This window comes from Hyperolius riggenbachi, chromosome 9 (genome assembly GCF_040937935.1).
Source record: "Hyperolius riggenbachi isolate aHypRig1 chromosome 9, aHypRig1.pri, whole genome shotgun sequence".
In the NCBI taxonomy this organism is placed as follows: Eukaryota; Metazoa; Chordata; class Amphibia; order Anura; family Hyperoliidae; genus Hyperolius; species Hyperolius riggenbachi.
This window is the reverse complement of record NC_090654.1, coordinates 135,835,927-135,847,236: the sequence shown is the minus strand read 5'-3', so window position 1 is coordinate 135,847,236 and position 11,310 is coordinate 135,835,927. Positions and strand designations below refer to the sequence as shown.

The window sequence follows — 11,310 nt, the reverse complement described above, 5'->3', positions numbered from 1 at the left end:
GTTAATATTGCACCATAGAGAGTTATGTAACACCTTGGTGTGTTGATATAAAATATTGTATCATGTAGCAAAAACCAAAATACTTCCTTGGATAGGTGAAACCAGAAGATGAAACAGCTAAGAGGAAACTCAAGAGAAGGGAGGAGACCAGTCAAACACAAACAGGAAAGATCACATTTTAACATGAAAGTAAATATGTAAAGTGCTGTACAGGAGCCAGAGTGCTCAGATCACTTCCGACTCAATAATTCTGGAGTTTACTGAAGACATGCATTATTCAGCTTGCCTTTCTTGAGAGCCCACTAAAAGGTAAATACAATTTTTTTTTTCAACTTTGTGTAGTATTGTGAAGAATCTGGAAATTCTTGTTTCTCTTGTATTAACGGACACCTGAACCAAGAGGAATATTTAGGAATTTGTTGCTTACTGACATATTTTCTGCAAATGACACTTGGGGGCTGTTATGTTAATCTTCTGCCTTAACAAAAATATATATGTATATTAAATGCGACAGCAGCAGTGGCATAGGCACACATTCACAGTGCCTCAGGGCATGCTTTGGATCTGTCCCCACACAATTACATGCTGATCTTTTGTCCCTTAACACAGGGCTTCCCAACCCTGTCCTCAAGTACCATCAACAGTGCATGTGGCAATCCACAGAGGTAGTTAATGAGCTCTTCTAGGACACTATTTACGCCACCTGTGAATGGCTGTGGTTTTCTGCAAGACTTGCCTGTAATGTTCAGTGCATGAGAGAAGCTGGGGACAGAAGGTAAACACACACAAGTGATCTCTTGAGATTCAGAAGTAAGGCTGTATACAGCCTGCTTGTGTATGGATGTATTTTCTATGTGTGGACATACTGTACATCAACCTACTTCCTGTTTTGGTGGCCATTTTGTTTGTTTATAAACAAACTTTTTAAAACTTTTGACTACTACTGAGTTTTTGACTACTTTTAATGCGGCGAGGAGCGGTGAAATTGTGACAGAGGTTAATAGGAGATGTCCCCTAACGCACTGGTATGTTTACTTTTGTGCGATTTTAACAGTACAGATTCTCTTTAAGGACAGGGTTGGGAAGCCCTGCTTAAGATACACACTAAAACTGTCCATATTTGTGTGGCATTCATCATCTGGTAAATATGATGCAAAACAAATGGAGCTACCAAACTACTGAATGCACTGTTGCTGTCTGTCCCATTGATGTTCTTTTACTGGAAAATCACTGGGAAACAAACACCAATACACTCTTTCATTCTTGACTGAAATTCCCTGCTTGCAGAGAACTGTCAGAGCAATACTCACACTTTCTGCTGTCACTGCCTGCAGGTGAATGGCACTGTGTTGGCACTTTGTTTACTGTTAAAATAGAGCTCTCCATTACTGCCTTTGTTATTATAGTGCCCTATGTTATTTCCCCCATTACAATAGTGCTCTCTTATTGCCCCTGTTAGTTCATTTGTTATTTCCTCCACAATAATGTGTCCCAGTTGTGCCTTTTGGTTATAACAGTGTGTGGTACTCTACATTATCTCCTGTTAGTGCCCTCAATTGCTGTGTAGTACCCTCTGTTGTCAACTGTAGTTCCATCTGTTGCTGCTTGCTGTAGTAGTGCCATTTGCTGCTCCATATACAGACCTCCATTGCCCCCTGATGTCACTTAGCCCACCAGGTACAGTCCAGAGAACCCTCCAATTCCAATGCAGGTCAATAGCAATGAATGGATGTGTCACAATGTTTGGTTTTCTCTCCTGTCCTGCTGGTTAGCCTCCTTGTATCCAATCAAGTGGCCAGACCTTCATGTGGCTTCTCGCCACATTATGTCACTCACTGGTCCCGCTAATAAATTACACTGTTCTTACATCACTGGACAGCAGACTGACTACACACAAGCACATATTCACAACTGTTCAGGTTCTGTACAAAACAAATAGTTATGTATTTTGATGGTTACTTGCTATTAACAGAAATCCGCAAGACAGATTTATAAGTTCCAGTTTTGTTGAAAAAAAGCTGCATTCTATACATTTCATATCAGTTGAGTTCTTTACATATCAAGGATTAACCTTCCTGGAGCTATATTTCCCCAGGATTACTGTGCAAGAAATGGTTCAATTAATGTCAAATAATTGTCAAGCAATAACCTGAATTGAATTTAATAGTGAATTAAATACAGGTTATTGTATTGAATTCGATACAAAACAAAAATAGTTTGGCGCCAGAGGTTGATGACGCTGTGTGACCCTGGCATTATCAACACCAATCGCCGGGAAACCTTTCATTGCCGAGGGAGCAAATCCACCGAGGGACATGAAAGAAGACACTGGGGAAGCTATCAGAGATACACAACGAGGGATCAGCACACCAATGGTGAGTATAAACCCGCCACGAAGTCTTCCCCATGTGCATGATGCAGGGTGTGCATTGAAGGCTAAGCTTAAAGTTAGGGCAGTTTCTAGGCTAAATTTCTCCCAGGGGAGGGTGTAAAATTGCACCCTCAAACCTGTGGGCTTGAGAACATTATTTGCAATCCAGTATAGATAGTCAGGTATAGGTGCCCCCCAGTATTGGTTAGCCAGGCATAGTTACCCCAGTATAGTTTAGCCAGGTATAGTTGCTTGCCGCAGTATAGGTAGCCAGGTATAGGTGTCGCAGTATAGGTTAGCCAGGCATAGTTGCCGCAGTATAGGTTAGCCAGCTATAGTTGCCGCAGTATAGGTAGCCAGGTATAGGTGTCGCAGTATAGGTTAGCCAAGCAGAGTTGCCCCAGTATAGGTTAGCCAGCTATTGTTGCTCCAGTGTAGGTTAGCCAGCTATTGTTGCCCTAGTGTAGGTTAGCCAGGTATAGGTGCTGCAGTACAAGTAGCCAGGTATAGGTGTCACAGTATAGGTTAGCCAGCTATAGTTGCCCCAGTATAGGTTAGCCAGGTATAGGTGCTGCAGAATGGGTTAGCCAGCTATAGTTGCCCCAGTATAGTTTATCCAGGTATAGGTGCTGCAGTATAGGTAGCCAGGTATAGGTGCCGCAGTATGTTACCCAGGTATAGGTAGCCAGGTATAGGTACCACAGTATAGGTTACTCAGGTATAGGTGCCGCAGTATAGCTAGGTATAGGTGCCACAGATTAGATAGCCAGGTATAGGTGCCACAGTATAGGCTACCAAGGTATAGGTGCCGCAGTATAGGTTAGCCAGCTATAGTTGCCCCAGTACAGGTTCGCCAGGTATAGGTGCCGCAGAATAGGTTAGCCAGGCATAGTTGCCCCAGTATAGGTAGCCAGGTATAGGTTTTGCAGTATAGGTTAGCCAGGCATCGTTGCCCCAGTATAGGTTAGCCAGGTATAGTTGCCCCAGGTATAGGTGTTGCAGTATAGGTTAGCCAAGTATAGATGCCACAGTATAGTTGCCACAGCATAGGTGCTTCCCCCCCCCCCCTCCCCAGTGATCCCCCATTCTGTGCAGTAAGTGAGGATTACTCATCGTAGCCCCTGTCCGGGGCAATCGCACAACCTCCTCCGTCACACAGCTCCATTAACTGTCCACAGTACCAGGGTGCAACTTGATGATGACTGCTGCTGGATAGAGGCACAGTGAGTGATCCAAACTTTCAGCAAGCACCGGGGATCTAAGTGGGGAGGAGAGGGGGATCACATCGCGCGGGGAGAAGGTTGTTGCGGGCAGGGGGGATTGCTGCAGAGAAGCTGCAGTAACATCTCTGCTCTGCCAGGTCCGTTTGTGGGCTTACCTAGGATGGCTGTATGCAGTGGCGTAGCTAAAGAGCTGTGGGCCCCGGTGCAAGTTTTACATGGGCCCCCCCCCCCAAGCACTCTATACATAACAATTGATACGGTGCACCAAAACCTGCCAAGGACAACCCCAGTGTCAGAGGTGCAAGTAGGGGTTGGGGAACAGTGTGTTAAGGATTACTACGATTCAAAGCATCTATAGAAGTGATTTTTACCAGCACAGGACCAATAAAGAGCTAATACTGTGATAGAGGGTGGACCCTTCTGGGCCCCTCTGGCCCAAGGGCCCCGATGCGGTTGCTACCTCTGCACCCCCTATTGCTACGCCCCTGGCTGTATGTATGTTTGCACACAGTGGGTAGCACAGATCGCTATCCACAGTGTAGTGACAGGCATCCAGCCATCATAGGGAAGGCCTTTGAAGTGAAAACGGAGTTGGCGGAGCAGAGAAGTTTTAAATCTCCCTCGCAGCATGAACAAACCTGACTTGTCCTTACCGCTTTCTGCATCTTTTAGCTGCACAAGTCATGCTTGTCCTTACCACTAAGGAGGTTAATAGCACACATTATTCTACCTTGCTTACTTTTGTTTTTAAGTGCATACAAAAATTAGGGTGACCAGACACCTGTCCATCTGCCACCAGGTCAACCATCAGGTAGATCCCTGTAGATAGATCTAATCTGATCAGAGAGAAATCTATTTCCTACCCACACACATTTCAAACAGATTTCCAATAGATTTCAGCATGAAATCTATTGGAAATCATCTTAGCGTTGCCCAGCCCCTGTGCCCAGTGACCACTGTCACATGGTTGAGGTGCTCGCGGGGACTATTCAGAAAATAACCAGACACCAAAGGAGGTGACTGGGGAAGAAGATTCATGAGGCCAGAGTGATAGGTGTCCATGCAACACTAACTATGGGCCCAGGGGGAGGGGGGGGGGGCATTCACTTGGGGGCACACAAGCCAAGGGTCCATCGGTTGAGCCCTTGTGACTAAGATTTTCCAGCATGCCTAATCAACCCTATCGGAAATCAATCGGCATGATCGATAATGTGACCATGTTGTGGCATTGATATCTGACAAATCTGATCATTATGATTGAATCAGCCAAGCCAAGTATCGATGTCAAAAATCGAATCATGTATGGGCACTCTTAATGTTTGAGGGACCACAGACAGATGCACACACACATTTTTATTTTCTTTATCATTATTCCTAGATTTTCCTACATTTAACAAACACAAGTTCTTGCTGTGAGTACATGCATGCATTTTCAATAGAACAAGCCCTAATTTGTTAACTTCTGCTAACCGTGCTATCTTCTAAAATAACCAAGGGGAGTGTTGAAAACATTTGCCATCCGATAATGGCACACCTTTATATAATACAGAACAGGTCTTCTAATCATTATAAGATCTTCATTGTTCTCATACAGTTGAAAAAGGCTGTTCCTTGGCAGAATGTGTAGGGTGTGTGTGTGTGTGTTAACCCTACGTGGACTGATAGGCACTGGTCAAGTAAAATGAAATAGTGCAGGGTGATCGATAGCACCCTATAATGAAAACATACAGAGACAACAGGAGCTCAAATGGTACAGTAGGTCACAAAGAAGTGGTAGGAATAAATAAAATGTGGTACTCACAAAGGAAGGTTGCAGAAGGGCAACCAACCACTGTAGGTGGGTGGAGATCTATGAACCCTACTCCACTTGGTGTCCAGGCAAGCTGGATATGGTCTCGCTCTTGTTAAAAAAACAACCAAATGGTCCTGAAAGTGGCTAGGCCACTAGGAGCCAGAAGTATAGCCCTCCCAAAAGAGGGTAGAAAGCACAAAAGGAGAAAAAGACGCACCCAGTAGTGTAAAAAAACTGTGTTAAAAAATATAATAGAAAAATATGAGGTGGCTTACCTTTAGTGTTGGGCGAACAGTGTTCGCCACTGTTCGGGTTCTGCAGAACATCACCCTGTTCGGGTGATGTTCGAGTTCGGCCGAACACCTGATGGTGCTCGGCCAAACCGTTCGGCCGCATGGCCGAACTAAGAGCGCATGGCCGAACGTTCCCCGAACGTTCGGCTAGCGCTGTGATTGGCCGAACGAGTCACGTGGTTCGGACCCGAACGCGCTCTGATTGGCCGAACGGTCACGTGGTTCGGGTAAATAAATACCCGAACCACGTCATATCTCCGCCATTTCTCTGTGGCTTTAGCTTTGGGTAGGCAGGCAGGGTAGTTCGCTCTCCAGCCACGCTAGCCAGGGTCCCCCCCAGTCATTGTGTGTCGCTGCTGGGAACAGTAGTACACCGCTTGCTCAGTCACACTATATATAGCATTGTTTACTGCCACTGTGTACCTCGCTCAGCCACACTATATATAGCATTGTTTACTGCCACTCTGTGTACACCGCTCAGCCAGACTATATAGCATTGTGTGTACTGCCACTGTGTACCTCGCTCAGCCACGCTATATATAGCATTGTGTGTACTGCCACTCTGTGTACACCGCTCAGCCAGACTATATAGCATTGTGTTTACTGCCACTCTGTGTACACCGCTCAGCCACACTATATATAGCATTGTGTGTACTGCCACTCTGTGTACACCGCTCAGCCAGACTATATAGCATTGTGTGTACTGCCACTCTGTGTACACGGCTCAGCCAGACTATATAGCATTGTTTGTACTGCCACTCTGTGTACACCGCTCAGCCAGACTATATAGCATTGTGTGTACTGCCACTCTGTGTACACCGCTCAGCCAGACTATATAGCATTGTGTGTACTGCCACTCTGTGTACACCGCTCAGCCAGACTATATAGCATTGTGTTTACTGCCACTCTGTGTACACCGCTCAGCCAGACTATATAGCATTGTTTACTGCCACTCTGTGTACACCGCTCAGCCACACTCTATAGCATTGTTTACTGCCACTCTGTGTACACCGCTCAGCCACACTATATAGCATTGTGTGTACTGCCACTCTGTGTACACGGCTCAGCCAGACTATATAGCATTGTTTACTGCCACTCTGTGTACACGGCTCAGCCAGACTATATAGCATTGTTTGTACTGCCACTCTGTGTACACCGCTCAGCCAGACTATATAGCATTGTGTTTACTGCCACTCTGTGTACACCGCTCAGCCAGACTATATAGCATTGTTTACTGCCACTCTGTGTACACCGCTCAGCCACACTCTATAGCATTGTTTACTGCCACTCTGTGTACACCGCTCAGCCACACTATATAGCATTGTGTGTACTGCCACTCTGTGTACACGGCTCAGCCAGACTATATAGCATTGTTTACTGCCACTCTGTGTACCTCGCTCAGCCACACTATATAGCATTGTTTACTGCCACTCTGTGTACACCGCTCAGCCACACTCTATAGCATTGTTTACTGCCACTCTGTGTACACCGCTCAGCCACACTATATAGCATTGTGTGTACTGCCACTCTGTGTACACGGCTCAGCCAGACTATATAGCATTGTTTACTGCTACTCTGTGTACACGGCTCAGCCACACTATATAGCATTGTTTACTGCCACTCTGTGTACACCGCTCAGCCAGACTATATAGCATTGTGTGTACTGCCACTCTGTGTACACCGCTCAGCCAGACTATATAGCATTGTTTACTGCCACTCTGTGTACACGGCTCAGCCAGACTATATAGCATTGTTTATTGCCACTCTGTGTACACCGCTCAGCCAGACTATATAGCATTGTTTACTGCCACTCTGTGTACACGGCTCAGCCAGACTATATAGCATTGTTTACTGCCACTCTGTGTACACCGCTCAGCCAGACTATATAGCATTGTGTGTACTGCCACTCTGTGTACACCGCTCAGCCAGACTATATAGCATTGTGTTTACTGCCACTCTGTGTACACCGCTCAGCCACACTATATAGCATTGTTTACTGCCACTCTGTGTACACCGCTCAGCCAGACTATATAGCATTTTTACCGGCCGCGCTCCTTCTTGCCCCAGACCTATCTTAAAACCACATATAAGCTTATTAGATGGAGACAAATTACCTGGAAAATTCTTTTCCCTGTCCCCTGTGCTCACTCTCACTTCAGTTTGCAACCTATTCCTTTGTTTATAAATCAACTTATCTCCATGATCTCCCCCCCCTCCCCTCAGTCCCTTTCACTTACTGTTAGGGACGACCTGTAGTGCAGCTCTGTGGTGGGACGCTATGAGGAGGCGCACTTGCACTATATCGTGTTAATGCACTTTTGTCTGCTCGTGCCCAGGTTCTAAGTTCAATATTTCTGTTGTGCAAATGTAACATTAATCGGCACTACAATCTGTGCTCTGCATGATTCCTGCCAAGCCCAACCCATTCAATGGGCAGGACAGGAACGTTTAGAATATAAGTGCGACATACCGTCATGCTATAGCCACACCCTGAGGAAGCGCACATGCGCGAAACCGGTCGGTGGGAGGAGCTAGAGGACCCGATACCAGCGTGTGATTTTCTTCACAAGCCGGCGCGCTGGAGTGTCCGCGCGGAAGGATCCCTGGATCTAGATCCCTGACTCTGTGCTGAGGCTTTGCCAGTCTTCAGCGGGCCGGCGTTCTGCAGTTAGCCATCACGACTGCACTTCACCAGCCGTCACTGCCACGGACATTGGGCACAACATGGGAGCACAACCGACCAAGAGAGATTAAGGATGCTAAAGCAATATCTGATCGAGCTGCGGAACTGACACGGCAGGTATTTTGTGTCCATGCGGACTGTCATTGACATTTCATGGAATAGATGCAGCCCCAGCTTTGCTTGCTCCTTGCTTCTTGCTCTTTGTGAACTGCTGGCTCTCTTCTCTGCTCTAAACATGCCTGCTATTCTTTGAGTCTGCGAGTGGGACTCTCTTCATGCTTGGATTGCATTTTTGAACTGTTTGCAGAGAAAACTCATGTGATTTGATCCGTGGTGTGTACACGTGCTGCTTAGGAGATGGACTGCACATGGTAGCCTGCATAGCAGGTACCCGTACACACGCTGGTACTCATTTTCATCCAAAGGGTCCTCGCTCCTAGGTTTTGGGTTTTATTAGGTGGGTGGGAGGGTGTTGTATTTTGTGTATCTTGTTTGACATCCAATTACATGTTTTTATTCCAGACTGATCAAGCAATAAAGTGAAGATTATTTTGTACCCACTTAATACTTGTCCAGTCGTGGTCAAATCTCACTTCATAAGCACTACCTTTTATTTTCTACACTATATAGCATTGCGTACTCTGCCAGTCAGTGTGTATATTGCTGGGATCAGTAATACTCCACTCACCGCCAACCACTATATGAGCTCACCATGAGTTCCTCAGAGACCTCCGCTGTGAGCAGCACTCCCAACAACAGCAACAGCCAACGCCCCACGCAAGCTATAACATCCACCCCAGCAGCCAGTGGTCAGCAGCAGCCCTCCCCGGAGGAGAACGTTGTGTCCATCGGTCCGTCGCCAGAGCGATTAATGAGGGCTGCCATTGAGGAGATGATGGGGCCTGATGTGGAGGAGGAGGTCTGGCTCAGGCCAGCATCCCAAGTTAATGTTGAGGACGATGAGGGGTCTGTGTCTGGGGATGTTGGGGTGGCACGCAGCGTGACCAAGCGTCCTGTTGGACGCGAAACGGCCGTCGCCGATCCCTTCACACCCTAGGCACCCACCAGACCACTGCCACCAGCACCAGTATGTATATGCAACTATACTAATGTATGCACTGATGTTTACCCCGTTTGTATGGAACTAATCTGGAGGATTAAAAGGCGAAATTTATTAGAGGACATTGGTGCACGCTTCTGCTTCTTTCTACACATTGTTGTCATACTCTTCCTTCTACGAATATTGGCGGAGCACATGTCTCAGCATCCCCCGGATTCTTTTAAAGGGGTATTGGTGGCTACGAGTGGTCAATAGTTTCATTTGATCTCTCCTGCATACTGGTCATTTCATTCAGGGAGTGCCACACTGGCCTGCTTCTTTGATTCAAAGAGGTGGTGGGTGGGTCAGACTCAGGAGAAGAGTTGTATGATGAGGATGATGATCGGGACCATCTGTATGTGCCTCAGAGTCCGACCCCGGAAAACATGTTGTATCGTGTGTTTAGGTACTAAAATCTGCGTTCCCAGCAGTGTTGGGCGAACAGTGTTCGCCACTGTTCGGGTTCTGCAGAACATCACCCCGTTCCGGGTGACTATATAGCAGACTATATAGCATTGTGTTTACTGCCACTCTGTGTACACGGCTCAGCCACACTATATAGCATTGTGTTTACTGCCACTCTGTGTCTGCTGGGAACAGTAGTACACCGCTCACCCGCCACTGTATAGCATTGTGCTCTGTGTCGCTGCTGGCAATAGTGGTACACCGCTCACCCACCACTGTATAGCATTTCTGTACTGCCACTGTACTGCTGCCAGTCAGCGTGTACTTTAAGGATAAGTGAAATGAGGAAGAAATCCGGTGAAAGAGGGAGGGGCAAGGGAAGAGGTGTTTCCCCTGACGGTTCACGTACAGGCCACAGGGGAGCACCCAAGAAAACCCACTCAATACCGCCCATGTTGTCCAGGACAACCACCCTCACAGATCCAAAAGAACAGGACCAGATAATTACTTGGATGACCTCTCAAGCGTCCAGCAGTGGGTTAAGCAGCACCAGACCCTTTGGTGAGGCCTAGAGTCCACTGGCAGCATGTGGTGCGTAAACTGCTGACCACATCCGGATAATAGTCCGTAGGCTTTTTCTGCCAGGACCTGAACTTTTTACGATAGGCCTCTGGCATCAGCTAATATTTGGCAATAATAGCGTCTTTTATAGCGGTATAGTCGTTATCCATTTCCAGAGGTAACTCCGCAAAAGCATCAAGCGCTTTGCAGCGCAGCAAGGGTGTCAGATATCTGTCCCACTGGTCTTGAGACAGATGATACTGACGGCATGCTTTTTCAAAAGATTGCAAAAACAAGTCAGGTGATGCGGCTCCTTCAGCAGGGAGGCTGGGCGATGAACTCCGGCTGGCCTGTTGTACTTTGGCCAGGTTCAGTTCATGCTGACGCTGGCGCTTCCGCTCGGTGGCATCCCTCTCCGCTTGTCGTTCTGCAGCAGCGGCTTTGCCCTTCTCACGCGCTTCTGCAGCTTGGAGCTCTGTAGCTTATCGCTCCTCTCGCGCTTCCAAGTACTGCAGGTACTTCTCTGGGTCAGTGTCCATTAGTTTTTGTAATGCCTGCTGCATTAGAGGATCAGCACAAATGGACAGTCCAGTACTGGCCGGTTCCAGGCGAGTACTCGGAGAAGCTCTGAGATCGGGGTCCATACTGACAGTCTCCTGCATAGCCGTTGCAGCAGGGCCCTCAGGATGCTCAACCTCTGTATGCATAGGATCTTCAGTCTCTTATTCCCCTCGACTTCAGATGTCAGATGGGCTCAGTCAGAGTCAGATGGGCTCAGTGGACACGTCCCGCTCCCGCAGTTGCTGGGTATCCCATTGAAACAAGTCTCTTATCATTTCCTGTTTTGGCTTGCGGAGGATGTCAATGCCCCTCGCTTCACAAA

General features: G+C 47.2%; 1 protein-coding gene across 2 annotated transcripts in view; it reads left to right on the top strand.

Annotated features, from left to right (window-relative positions):
- Positions 1-227: 227 nt before the first annotated feature.
- Positions 228-11,310, top strand: part of LOC137531747 (NACHT, LRR and PYD domains-containing protein 12-like) — a 108,912-nt gene continuing 97,829 nt past the window's right edge. The window contains exon 1 of one of the 2 annotated variants that reach the window (XM_068251712.1): positions 228-309. The gene's annotated coding sequence lies outside the window, so the exon portion shown is untranslated. The remainder of the gene's footprint in view (positions 310-11,310) is intronic. The other variant, XM_068251713.1, reaches the window with a different exon arrangement.